The sequence below is a fragment of the Pinus tabuliformis genome, chromosome 6 (assembly GCF_031772625.1).
Source record: "Pinus tabuliformis cultivar Carrire ecotype Pingquan chromosome 6, CPIR1, whole genome shotgun sequence".
Lineage (NCBI taxonomy): Eukaryota > Viridiplantae > Streptophyta > Pinopsida > Pinales > Pinaceae > Pinus > Pinus tabuliformis.
This window is the reverse complement of record NC_142292.1, coordinates 1,380,789,183-1,380,802,404: the sequence shown is the minus strand read 5'-3', so window position 1 is coordinate 1,380,802,404 and position 13,222 is coordinate 1,380,789,183. Positions and strand designations below refer to the sequence as shown.

Sequence of the window (13,222 nt, the reverse complement as noted above, 5' to 3'; positions counted from 1 at the left end):
GTTGTCCTGCTTGAGGTACCGACTGTATACTTGGTTGCGACATCTGTTGACCCTGTGACGGATCCCATGTTAACATTCCAGGGTATTGACTCGTAACAGGTTGAGGATACTGAGATCCATAGCCGTATTGAGGATAGGGTTGATAACTGTAAGGTGTAGTCCCATATGATTGCCCTTGAGGTGGTTGATAACCTTGACCAGGGTATTGACCCGTAGGTTGATAACCTTGAGGTAAATACGAATACTGGGGTTGACCTTGACCTTGAGGTTGGTATCCTTGAGGTTGATACCCTTGGGGTTGCCATCCTTGAGGTTGCCATCCTTGAGGTTGATACTGATACTGAGGTTGACTTTGGGGTACGTATTGAGGCTGGGGTTGATACCCTTGGGGTTGATACCCTTGAGGTTGCCCCCCAGTCACAAATGAAGTACCTTGAGGTTGCCCCCCAGGCATTAACGAAGGTTGCCCCCCAGGCGGTAATTGGCCACCTTGAGGTTGGTTAATGGGAGTTGAACCTGACATCATATAAACTTCACCTATACTCAATGGTACATTACCACTGTTTCCAACTAATAACCCATGATCAACAGGTTGAGGAGATGCTCCCGCAAAGGTACCAGAAAGTGACTGATACCCAGTAGGAACAGAAGGACCGCCATGTAAAAATGATTCAGGACTTTGTGAAAACACAGATGACTGACCAGACATATTTACAGGAGAATGAATTCCTCTAGGTGGAACCGGAGTACGAGGTGTAGAAAAACCTACTGAGTTGTCTAAAAAATTGGTTAATGCAAGGTACCAAGACTCACTTCTAGGAGGACTGTAAAAGATGGATTCACGCTCCCTTAGATCAAGGGTAATTAGATCTTCAGAATCAGAAACGCCTATTTCTTCCTCTGGAACAAGTTCTTCTATAGCAATTAATCCAACAGGAAGATTTTCGGTGATAATTCTTTCTATTCTTGGTGAATCAGGAACACTAGGAGTTGGAGTAACAGGTTCTGAAATTTCAGGTTCTTCGCCTGTTTCACTGGCAGATGAAAAACTACCAGCAAGCTCGGAAACTGTAACAGCTTCGGGATTGTAACCTGTTTCTAATCTTTGGTAATCTGGATGGACTACCAAAGAAGATTCTCCTTCTTCAGGTGAACCTACTCTACTGCCACTAGGAGGAGTTACAAGGACCTTTAACCCTTCTAAATGACCCGGAATGTTTTCAGGAGATTCACCCCGCGATTTACGGAGTTTTCTTAACAAATCTATCCCGGTAACAATCTCAGGAGACTTGCCCCGAAGTCTACGGGACTGTCTCGGTAATTCCGCCACAATTAAAGATTTTAACTACAACACACGAAATCAAAGTAAAAAATTTCAAATCAAACCACCTAAAGTCTTCTAAAGAACCAATCAAATTTGAAGCACACGCCTAAATAATCTAGAGCGTCAAACCACACACAAACAGTAGTCTTCCGGACCAAAAGCGCTAGTTGGTGATTAGGCCCAACCTCGCAGGATTCAGTACAGAAATAGTGGGTGGAACAGTTACCCCGGCAACCTGCTTAATGAATAGACTGGACCAAGTTCCTCCACTTTAACCGTCTCGAAGTGAAGCGAACCCCCCAGAAAATCCAAGTGAGTATAACCGACGTCTGCTCCAGGTACAGTGGGACCTTCCCTCCACCGTCACCTTGGGTAGAATCCTAGATATTATGGCCACTAAGGTTACCAATCACAACAATTACACCTGGGGGAACAGTCTAAACTCCGACAGCACGCAAGGGCAGAGTAGCAAGCTCCAATCCCCTTACCGGCTCCTTGACAACAATCCAAGGTTTACCGATAAGTGACCCCTGGCTCCTCGACAATGGTTAATCCGAGGTTTACCGTTTGTAATACGTACTGCCTGGCGTCGTTCCCAACGAGGGAGGAATGATCCCCTCACTGGTTCGGACACGAGCTCGTGTTTCTCCTTTAAGAGGAGCTTTCCCAGAATGTAACTGAAACAATTGGATTTGTTCTACTCAAGATAGACTATCTGTTTGGTTTTGTAGTCTTGGAGAGTTAAGTACTCACCTACTCCAAGACCCTAGCCTAAGCTATGTTGGTGCTTCAGAGCCCTAGAAAAATAAAGATTACTAGATTGATTTTAATTTAAGCGTTACTTTTAAGGTTGTTTCTTAAGTCAAAAGGTGATGGAAGTGAAACTAGTGGTATGTTGACTCGACTCGAAACCACTACAAAATGCACCTAAAATGATTTATCCACTACTTTACTTTTTCGATGAATTGCTTAACTAAAAAGTTGAGAGAATGCAATCCTTATAAAAGCAACTTCTTAATTGAAGACAATCAAAGAAACAATTCGTTTTTCTTTTCCAAGCATAAAAACATAACTTCTCTTTACATGCACGAAAAAACTCTTTTCTTCTTTTGAAAACAAAAAGCTACTTGAAACAAGACTTTTAAGAAGATGTTTTTGTATTTTTCTTTTAATAAAGCAAATAAATCTAATATAACCAAAAAACAATCTTAAAAACTCTTAAAATCTATGAAAATGCACTCATAAGCAAACTAAAGGCAAATTTACTCTAAGCAATCTTAACGAGGCCAAAACTAACAATGATTATTTCTAAGGTGTTTTACTTGATCACAATCAAATCAAGGACTAGCTTATTGCAGAACCAAAAACTAGTCAAAACAAAATTCTAATCTTTTTGTCCTTTTTGAAAATGGAAATCAATACTTTAAAAACAAGCAATTCGAAATTTGACCCAAAACAACTCAAATGACAAGTTGCTCAAACAAGGAGACTTTACGGCAGGCTCAACTTCTAAGAAGGTTGACTAACCAGAGATATCTAAGGCTGGACAACTTTCTAAGCTCAAAGTCACTACAAAGCCTTTCCAAAAATCAAACCCTAGGTCTAAACTTCGTTGAAAACCACTAAAACACTCAAAGCTCACAAAACGAGTTCAGGTGAGAATTCTTGACAGGGTACTAAAGGATCTGGGCAGAAAACACTAAGAAAAAACAAAATCTAAAAGTAATTTAAGGCAAAAATGGAATTTTCTTAACTTTTACAGGAAGACGCAGGCCAGCCGTTGTCACAGGTGCGGCCCCGCACTGTGCAGTCGACAACAGCGCGTCCAAGGACGCACTGTGCAGCACACAGAGACTGCGTCTTTCTGGAAAAAAGAAGAAAAACTAAAGCCAACTAAAGCTACAGCTAAGCCACCCAAATACTAATTCTCACAGTCAAAAACCAGAAAATAAAAATGATTTTCTCAAAGCAAAGTTCATATAAAGGAAAAGACTCTCTCATTAATGGATTCCCCAGTGGAGTCGCCAATTTGTCACACGGAATCTGTCAAGGGTGCGGACACGACTGACCTTCCTAGAAGTCTAAGACATTCTAATGACAAACAAGACAAAATGGAGTGATCTTTCTCTAAATACACCTTTTACAACATGAAAACTACAAGTGTTTAGGCTTACCTTATTCCAAAACGCTGTTGTTGAAGTCCGTTCTTGACGATCCGGATGAGCTCCTCTTTCAAGTCAATTCCTGCAACCACAAACAATCAAACAATTACCAAGCACTTGCATTTCATATAATAAAAGATATATTCAACATGCAGACCAAGGAACACATGAAATAACTCATTAACACAAGCTATTGAGAAAAATAAACCAGTTTGTATTAATAACGAAACAAAGAAACTCTTACAACCTGGCCTTGGTGTTGTGCAAGTTCCTCCCAGGGTCCATCAAGGGTTTTCCTCTACTTTGACAAAGCTCACCCTCTCCCAAGTAGAATCAAGTGAAGACAATCTCTCCTCACAAGGGCTCTAATGGAAGACCTAAATCCTGCAGCATTTACCCAAAGAAAATGTATAGCTCCAACCTCTTCTCCTTCTGGCTCAATGCCTTCATTTATAGTGCTGTAAAGAGGTTATTCAGGTCCACTATCAATGGGATCATCCCCCTCTATGGGTGGGATAGCTCCCTTATTGATGGGATAAGTTCCCCCTTAATAGAGATACATGAACCAACTGGAGGCGCATCCATTTCATCAAACCGACCTCTAGAATGTTCTAGAAGTAACCACAAGTAACTTTTTCAAGATAAAACTCGCGCATTTTGCCTTTTACAGAGGGACGCACCTGTCCCTTAACATACAGAGCGTCTATGGACGCGGATTTTGTGAACATGGTCAGCGTCCCCGCAGGTAAGGCTAGAGAGAACCTGCGACCCCAGAGATAAACATGATTTTTACAAGACTTTCTCTCTTCTTTGAGTTTGAGATGGATAACAGAGGCATGAGACTTGCCTAAGAGGGTAGCATGACTTGTTGATTTGAGCCATACTAACTGTAAGTAGTCAAGGTGACATTTTTTAGTGTAACACAATGTGCATTGCATGCCCATTTTTATAAAGCTACACTTTACTGGACATTTGAAATTAGCATGCTCCCCAGGGCCTTGTGTTCATAATGATGCCTTCAAAGACAGCGAGTTGTTATTATCATCTTAATGGAGTCAAAGGAATCTTCTCAGACGTCAGTGGGACATCATCACTGCCAGTTCTAATGCATGTATTCAAAACAGATAGTGTATGTTGTCATGGAGTAAAGTGGAAATGGACACAGTATTTTCAGGAAAATGGTCTATTCGCATCAGATAGTTGATGGCCGCATTGAGTTGTTTATATATAAGTCATTGTTTTATGATAGAACCTTCTTCAGATGAATTAAAGGTATCAGTATATGTATGATGTGGTGATAAGCACATGGAAAATATAACGTGGCAATCGTTGCAATATGTGGGAATTTGATTCATCTAAAAGAGCATATGTGGCAGTTTGACCCATATTTTAGCATTAAAATATTGGGGACCTCTTCCCAATTTTTGTAAAGTGGCAAAGCATATCTCCAGAAATTTGAGAGCAGTTGCAAAGTGGCATTCAAAGGTTCGATTGCCTATTTCTGTCTTTAGTTAGTCTACGCTCGAGGATTAGTTTTCATGGGTCATTAGAAATCCTCAAGCTGGAATAATGGAAGGTTTTTCTATCTTTAGAGCAGATGGAGGATTCTTTTCTATCTTCATGGCTTCAGGGGAAACAGCGCCCTTGTTTTGGGTCATTCTGTTTTCTTCTAGTATAGTTTATTTATTGTATGGCAAATGATTTGTAAGGGTTGGGAGGAGAATTCTGAGAGGTGCGTGGAGAAGAACAGAATTTCGTTGTACAGTGTTTGACAGAGATTAATCGAAGAATACAGCTCTGATTTGTAAGATCCTTGTGGTGTGAAAGTTTAGCAAATGTATCTTTCTTTCTGTTTCAATGTCTTTTGTAATGTTTCATAGTTCATTCATAATCGTTTCTAAATGAATACTTTTAAGTGATAAAGGCAGAATTCAATTTATTTGCTCTGTCTTGAGGAAGTGTTCATATTTAATGTTTTCTTCTGTTTGATAAGGATCCATCACACATGCACTTGTCGACTTCTCTGCAGTCTTGCCATTTCGTTTAATCTCAGTTTTATTGTTAAACTTCACTCCTACCTCGTCTTATGGATTAACCTGTGCCTTTGATTAAACCTCTGCTCTTGCTGTCTTTGCCCATGCAGCCCAGAAAACCCAAACATTTATTAAAATCTCATTTCCTATCTCTTTACTAGCCTAAAATCAGTATTAAATTTGAGTCATCTTAACCCCTTTGAAGACCTTTTGCCGAGATAGACCTGGAGAGAGCCCTCTCCTGTCCTCGTAGGGCTAGCTACGAGGCTGAGTGTGGTATGATGTTGCCTCGAGTTTTGCCTTCCTCAGCGTGAGGTAGATTCGAGCGTTAACATAGTGGCGACCATACTGGGGAAGATGGTTTGTTGTTGATGTGACATTCGACTTGTAGATTGTCTTGTCCCAGTACATGAAATCAAATTGCAGATCTGATGCTGATGGTGGACAACAGTCAGACACTTATGAAGGCTGAGACATTCACCGGGCGACTCCAACTCGATCCAGATAGTCCAGTGCTCGCTGATCCATTTATGCAATGGTGGGGTATGTGGCAAACCCTGCCCTGTGTGAAGCTGTAAAAGAAGTAAGAAATCAGTTAGCAGATTCTGAAATTAATGAAGAATTTTTCAGTGCCTTGCTTCAATGTTTGAAATCTCCAAAGTTCCCTCTTGAAGCCAAAACTGGTGTTTGTGAATTAGTTGTTGAAAGAGTTGAGAAGGAGATTCAGTGTTTAGATGAGCAGATCCAGTCATATGATTTCCAAGACCCTAAAAAGTTCTTGGAAATCCTTCCTCCTTCGAAACAAGAAATAATAGAATTGCCTACAGATGTTTACATTGACAGTGTGCAGCTGGAGGTAGGTATTGTAGAGTTGGGGCAGCCAACAGAGTCTGGCTTTTGAAATCCAATGGAAACATACATGGAAATGTTTTTCAGTTTGATTGATAGATCAAGCTGTTTTTCACATGATCAGGCTCATTACGCACATGAAGGGCTGCCAGCAATTACATCTGTGTCCTGGTGGAAGCATTCTCAAGAGGCATCATTCTCAGGTTTACTTGAATGGTTGATCTGGCATTTCAGTATTACCTGATCTATTGCTTTTACAGTAAACTAGGGTAGATTTTGTAAATAAATAAGCAGTTAAAAGGCAACATTATGTTCTAGTTTCATTGCAGCTTTAGTTTGAAGTTCGTTGAGTCAGTTTTTCAATCATTTCAATCAAGTTTTAGTCCATAAATGAGTCGGAAGTCTTGTGCTATTTTTTGAAATAATGACTCCATTGCCCAATGGATGGAGGCACTATCTGCTCTCCCAAAGCTCTGCGGTTCTTGGCACCTCCAAAAAGCGGCATCTGCCATCCCCATTGGAGCCAATGTTAGACTCCGTCTTGTCAGCTCGCTGCAGTCAAATGCACCAAGGTTCATTTCTCGTCATTCGCAGTCATTGATGTTACTGTGGTCCAGAAAAGAGTCATTTTACTTCTTGAGTCCAGGGTTTTGTCTGCAGACTAGAGGAAGGTTCAGTGAGTTATGTGAGATTGATTCTTCTTCAAAACCCTGTTTTGAAGAAGAAATCGACAAATTTGTTTATAAATTTGCATTTTATAGCCTTCCATCATGGAGTACTTCGGAATACAGGCCCTGGTCATCTTGCTAGGTTCAATAGCCCCATTAGTCTATGCAAACAGGAGGACTTATCATAAGTATTGAAAGTTCCATAAATAAGATGGCATATTCTTGATTCTGCTGAAGCTGGAGATCTACAGGATAATGCTGCAGCCATGTCAGATGTTGGAAGGACAAAACTAAGAAAAACTCCACCGATTAGAACCGATTAGAAGAACACCACGATTGCTCCCCTGCAATTATTCATAAAGATGTCAAGCCTACCAATACCTTGGTGGATCAATTTTTAGGTGCACGACGCATTGGACTGGGCGCGTAGCGCATTAGGGGCGCGCGGTGCATCAGGCACAAAAACACAGTGTAAAATTACACGCGCGCGGTGCATCAAAGGCGCGCGGCACGTTGGGAAGGGGCGCTACCCACACAGCAACAGAGCTCAGAAATTTGTTGCTCTTGCGTCCAATCCCATGCCCATACGCTTCAATTGCAAGCGCGCCATCATCATCAATATCAGTTATAGGATTTTCAAAGCATTCACGCAGCCATGAAGAGTTTCGTTAGCCATGGAGATTCTGTGAATGAAATAAGGACCCGAGCATTGAAACCTTCCCTTATTTTATCTGCTAGCAAATATGAATCTGTACGACTCTGGAATGTTCAAACTGGAATATGCATTTTGATATTTGCTGGAGCTGGGGGACATCGAAATGAATTTCTCAGTGTAGATTTCCATCCTTCAGATGTTTATCGTATTGCAAGCTGTGGCATGGACAACACGGTCAAGATCTGGTCTATTAAAGAGTTTTGGACCTATGTTGAGAAGTCATTTACTTGGACGGATTTGCCATTGAAATTCCCCACGAAGTATGTGCAGTTTCCTGTTTTTATTGCTACAGTGCATTCAAACTATGTGGATTGCACTAGATGGCTTGGCCGTTTCATCCTATCAAAGAGTGTGGACATCCTGCAGAAGTATACAGTGCCAGAATGTGACATTTGGTTTATCAAGTTTTCATGCGATTTCCACTATAATTCTATGGCAGTTGGCAACAGGGAAGGAAAAGTTTATGTTTGGGAATTACAGTCGAGCCCTCCTAATTTAATTGCCAGGTTATCACATCCACATTGCAAACATCCTATTAGACAGACGACTATATCTCATGATGGAAGTACCATTCTCTGCTGCTGTGACGATGGTAGTATGTGGTGCCAGGACGTGGCTCAGTAAAATCATCAATTTCTTGGTTCAATGTGCATTGCATGCCCATTTTTATAAAGCTACACTTTACTGGACATTTGAAATTAGCATGCTCCCCAGGGCCTTGTGTTCATAAAGATGCCTTCAAAGACAGCCAGTTGTTATTATCATCTTAATGGAGTCAAAGGAATCTTCTCAGACGTCAGTGGGACATCATCACTGCTAGTTCTAATGCATGTATTCAAAACAGATAGTGTATGTTGTCATGGAGTAAAGTGGAAATGGACACAGTATTTTCAGGAAAATGGTCTATTCGCATCAGATAGTTGATGGCCGCATTGAGTTGTTTATATATAAGTCGTTGTTTTATGATAGAACCTTCTTCAGATGAATTAAAGGTATCAGTATATGTATGATGTGGTGATAAGCACATGGAAAATATAATGTGGCAATCGTTGCAATATGTGGGCATTCGATTCATCTAAAAGAGCATATGTGGCAGTTTGACCCATATTTTAGCATTAAAATATTGGGGACCTCTTCCCAATTTCTGTAAAGTGGCAAAGCGTATCTCCAGAAATTTGAGAGCAGTTGCAAAGTGGCATTCAAAGGTTCGATTGCCTATTTCTGTCTTTAGTTAATCTACGCTCCAGGATTAGTTTTCATGGGTCATTAGAAATCCTCAAGCTGGAATAATGGAAGGCTTTTCTATCTTTAGAGCAGATGGAGGATTCTTTTCTATCTTCATGGCTTCAGGGGAAACAGCGCCCTTGTTTTGGGTCGTTCTGTTTTCTTCTAGTATAGTTTATTTATTGTATGGAAAATGATTTGTAAGGGTTGGGAGGAGAATTCTGAGAGGTGTGTGGAGAAGAACAAAATTTCATTGTACAGTGTTTGACAGAGATTAATCGAAGAATACAGCTCTGATTTGTAAGATCCTTGTGGTGTGAAAGTTTAGCAAATGTATCTTTCTTTCTGTTTCAATGTCTTTTGTAATGTTTCATAGTTCATTCATAATCGTTTCTAAATGAATACTTTTAAGTGAGAAAGGCAGAATTCAATTTATTTGCTCTGTCTTGAGGAAGTGTTCATATTTAATGTTTTCTTCTGTTTGATAAGGATCCATCACACATGCCCTTGTCGACTTCTCAGCAGTCTTGCCATTCCGTTTAATCTCAATTTTATTGTTAAACTTCACTCCTACCTCGCCTTATGGATTAACCTGTGCCTTTGATTAAACCTCTGCTCTTGCTGTCTTTGCCCATGCAGCCCAGAAAACCCAAACATTTATTAAAACCTCATTTCCTATCTCTTTACTAGCCTAAAATCAGTATTAAATTTGAGTCATCTCAGCCCCTTTGAAGACCTTTTGCCGAGATAGACTCGGAGAGAGCCCTCTCCTGTCCTCGTAGGGCTAGCTACGAGGCTGAGCGTGGTTTGATGTTGCCTTGAGTTTTGCCTTCCTCAGCCTGAGGCAGATTCGAGCTCTAACAGGTGTCATGGTGGTGCAAGGCAGGTGATTGGAGTCACCTTCAGGTTGTGGCCTGAGAACTCTTTAGGGAAGTAGGATGGTGCTAGGGCAGGTCGTAGCCTACATAGGGCGTATTGACATCCTTTCACTTGGTGTTGATAAAGCCCATGGTGTTAGGGCATCCTTTCAATTAGGGTTGATAAAATTGCAGGGCAGTGAAGCATTCTTTCGATAGCAGCTGGTAAACAGAGTGTTGGGGCACTCTTCAGGTTGTGGACTGACTCATAGGGAATTGGGGCACCCTTCCAATTGCAACAGGTTATTAGGGCATATTAGTGACCTATAGGTTGTAGCCTATGAATTAAGGGGTTGATGCCTCCCACAGTTGTAGCTGAAATATTGATGTAATAAATTTTCTTTTAATAGGGAGAAGACAATTACTAAACAAGCATTCAGTATTTTTTTATCTGAAGGGGTTTTCCACCTAAAATCTACATGTCCTTTATTTAATCTTTCTAAATTGTTGTATGATGTTGTCTACTATTGATTACTGTTTATGAGTATATGAATAAGAACAATAATAATAACTAAAGATTCATGAATGCTCTAACAGAAAAAACAAAAAACAAAAAAAACAAAAACAAAAAACAAAAAAAAACAAAAAACAAAAAACAAAAACAAAAAACAAAAAACAAAAAACAAAAAACAAAAAACAAAAAACAAAAAACAAAAAACGAAAACAAAAACAAAAAAACAAAAAACAAAAAACAAAACAAAACTAAACTAAACTAAAAACTAAAAAAGCAAGAGCAAAAAATTGATTCACCCCCCCTCTCAATATTTCCAACAATTGGTATCAGTGCTTCATTCCTTCAGTAACATCTTAACCTCTGAAAGGCAGATCTTAGATTATAGTGATGGGAAAATCGTAGAAGAAAGCCACCAAGCATTCAAAGGAAGTTTCAGGTACTATAACATCTAAAGAAAATTAGTACTATGCACCAACTCCCGAATTTGACAAAGATAATTATTGGATATGGGAATCTAGAATGGTATTCCATCTAGTAGCTCATGATGTATGGAAATATGTTTGTGTCTAAATACTCATCTACCGATGAAGCTAAAACAAATAATATGAAATCCATGAATGTGTTTTTTAATGTTTTGTTGGATCTCGTTAAAGAAAAAGTTGGTCAATGCTCAACGAGCAAAATTCTTTAGGAAATACTCCATAATATCTACTCAAAGAAGCATGCAGGTAAAGAGATAAATGTTGATAATCATGTGTATCATAATACTAAGGAATCAAACCATGATTATAGTGAATAAGCTAAGGAAATAAGCAAGATCGAATTTCAAAACGAAATGGTCACAGTTATAAAGGAACTCAAGAGTGAAAGAGAAATAGAAAACTTTCTAGAAGCAAAATTTGAAATAGAAAAAGGATGTGACAGAACACTCAACAAGAAGAATGAAGAATCCGAGAAAATCATTAGCAATCTTAGAGTATAGTTGGAAGGATCCAAAAATGTTGAAATCTAGAATGGAAGAATACAGAGACAAAAAATCGCACACTCAAGAAAGAAGTTGATCAAAAGAAATAGGAACTTGATGTAGCCACTGTAGAGATTGGAAGGCTTAAGAAACAAGTATAGGAAGAAAAAATTGAAAAGAAATACCTGGAAATCCAATAAAAGGAATGTGGTTAGAGGCATGAAATTGAAGTTGATCAAAACCAAAAAGGATTGGATACACTATTGCAGAAATAAACAGGCTCGGGAAGGAAAATGGAAGGCAGAAGGAACAAAAACAAGTTCTCAATAGAGAAGCAGAAAATGTCACTTTTCTAAAGCTACAAGTAGAAGAGGCAGGAAAAAGGAGTGAGATATTGAAAAAATGGTTTCAAGAAGATATTTCTCAAAAGCAAGAAGAAATTGATGCAACACTTAATGAGATCAACAAGCTCAAAGAAAAAGACCAGTTATAGGTCATGGATAGGACAGATAATAAATTGAAAAAAAGAGAAGGTAAGGCTTTAGTTGATGAAGGTACAAGCTCCAAATCTTCAAAAAGTGAGTTTGAAAAGAAGATTGATCAAAGAAATTAACCAAAGAAAAATATTGCAACTCCGAAGAATGATGCCAAAGCATTCAAGGACAAAGAACATCAAAAGACTACGGCACTACCTCTGAATAAGAATGAGTATAGAAAATCATCCATGTATGTTCATCCATTTAATGGTTATTGTTTTTCATGTTATAATTTTTTACATATCTCTAGGATTGTAAAGATGTTGAATGGTACAATTATCAAAGACCTCCACATCTTTGTGAATCATCTAGGTACGCACATTTATTGAATGGTTATTATTTTTTATGTACTAACTATGGACATGTGGCTAGGGATTGTGAAGTATTTGGCAAGTACCATTATCATCCGCAAAGAAAGTTTGTAGCATCACTAGACAGGATTCCTGATGTATTTGTTAGCAAATAATTCATGCAATATGGGTCAAGCATTGAATGTTTCAAATTCCATAACTATGTCCATATAGCTCGTGAGTGTATATATCAAATGGAATCGCCAATGGACAACATTGAATGCTTCAAGTGTCATAAATATGGGCACGTGGCTCGAGATTGCAGGAACAAGAACGTATGGAAAAGGAAATAGGTACATTAATATCAATCAGATTAGAAGGTTTTAGCATTTATGCTTTCAAGATTCGTAAAAGCAAAAGGTCATGAGGAATCAACAGTTGCTTCAAATGATGACAGGAGTCAAGAAGGTCCGGCTAAGGAGTTGGGTGATACAATATTTTAAAAACCTCAGCTTATTAACTCCTTGAATTTTGAAGAGGGGGAGTCTATACAACAGTGTGTGGCACAGGTCTACCATTGACAGGAAAACAACATGAATAGAATGATAGCTTCAAGAGAGATGTGTAACAGGTTTAGGGGGAGAAAAACGTTTAAAGGATTACATGTTCATAGGAATCGCCAGTGTCAGAGGAAGGCTTCTCATATGGGGGATCACATGTAGGTTACAGGTCCACAGAGATCTTCATTGACAAATTCTTACAAGAATTCTTCTCATTAGGGGGTGCATAGGCAAATGACAAGTCCACAATAAGTAGGTAGATTGTTGGGGGGGTCACCCTTTGCCATTGATGTTAAAGGGGGAGAGAAATCATGAGAAGAAGATTGAAATTATGAGAAGGGTATGGAAGCATGAAGTCATGGGGAGTTTTACTTGTAGGAGTACGTGTGTTTCAATCAATGACAAAGGGGGAGATTGTTGGATGGTGTTTTCATTGATGTCAACCCATGGAGTTGATTGGGTTTGACCTTGACCAAAAAAACCAGTCATTGATTTAAAATGGTTAATGAATACTTCTTAGTAATTG

The 13,222-nt window shown here is 39.2% G+C and overlaps 1 pseudogene; it reads left to right on the top strand.

The window, feature by feature from the left end:
• The first annotated feature begins 7,691 nt into the window (after window positions 1-7,691).
• Window positions 7,692-8,375, top strand: LOC149263771 (polycomb group protein FIE1 pseudogene; annotated as a pseudogene).
• Window positions 8,376-13,222: the final 4,847 nt, after the last annotated feature.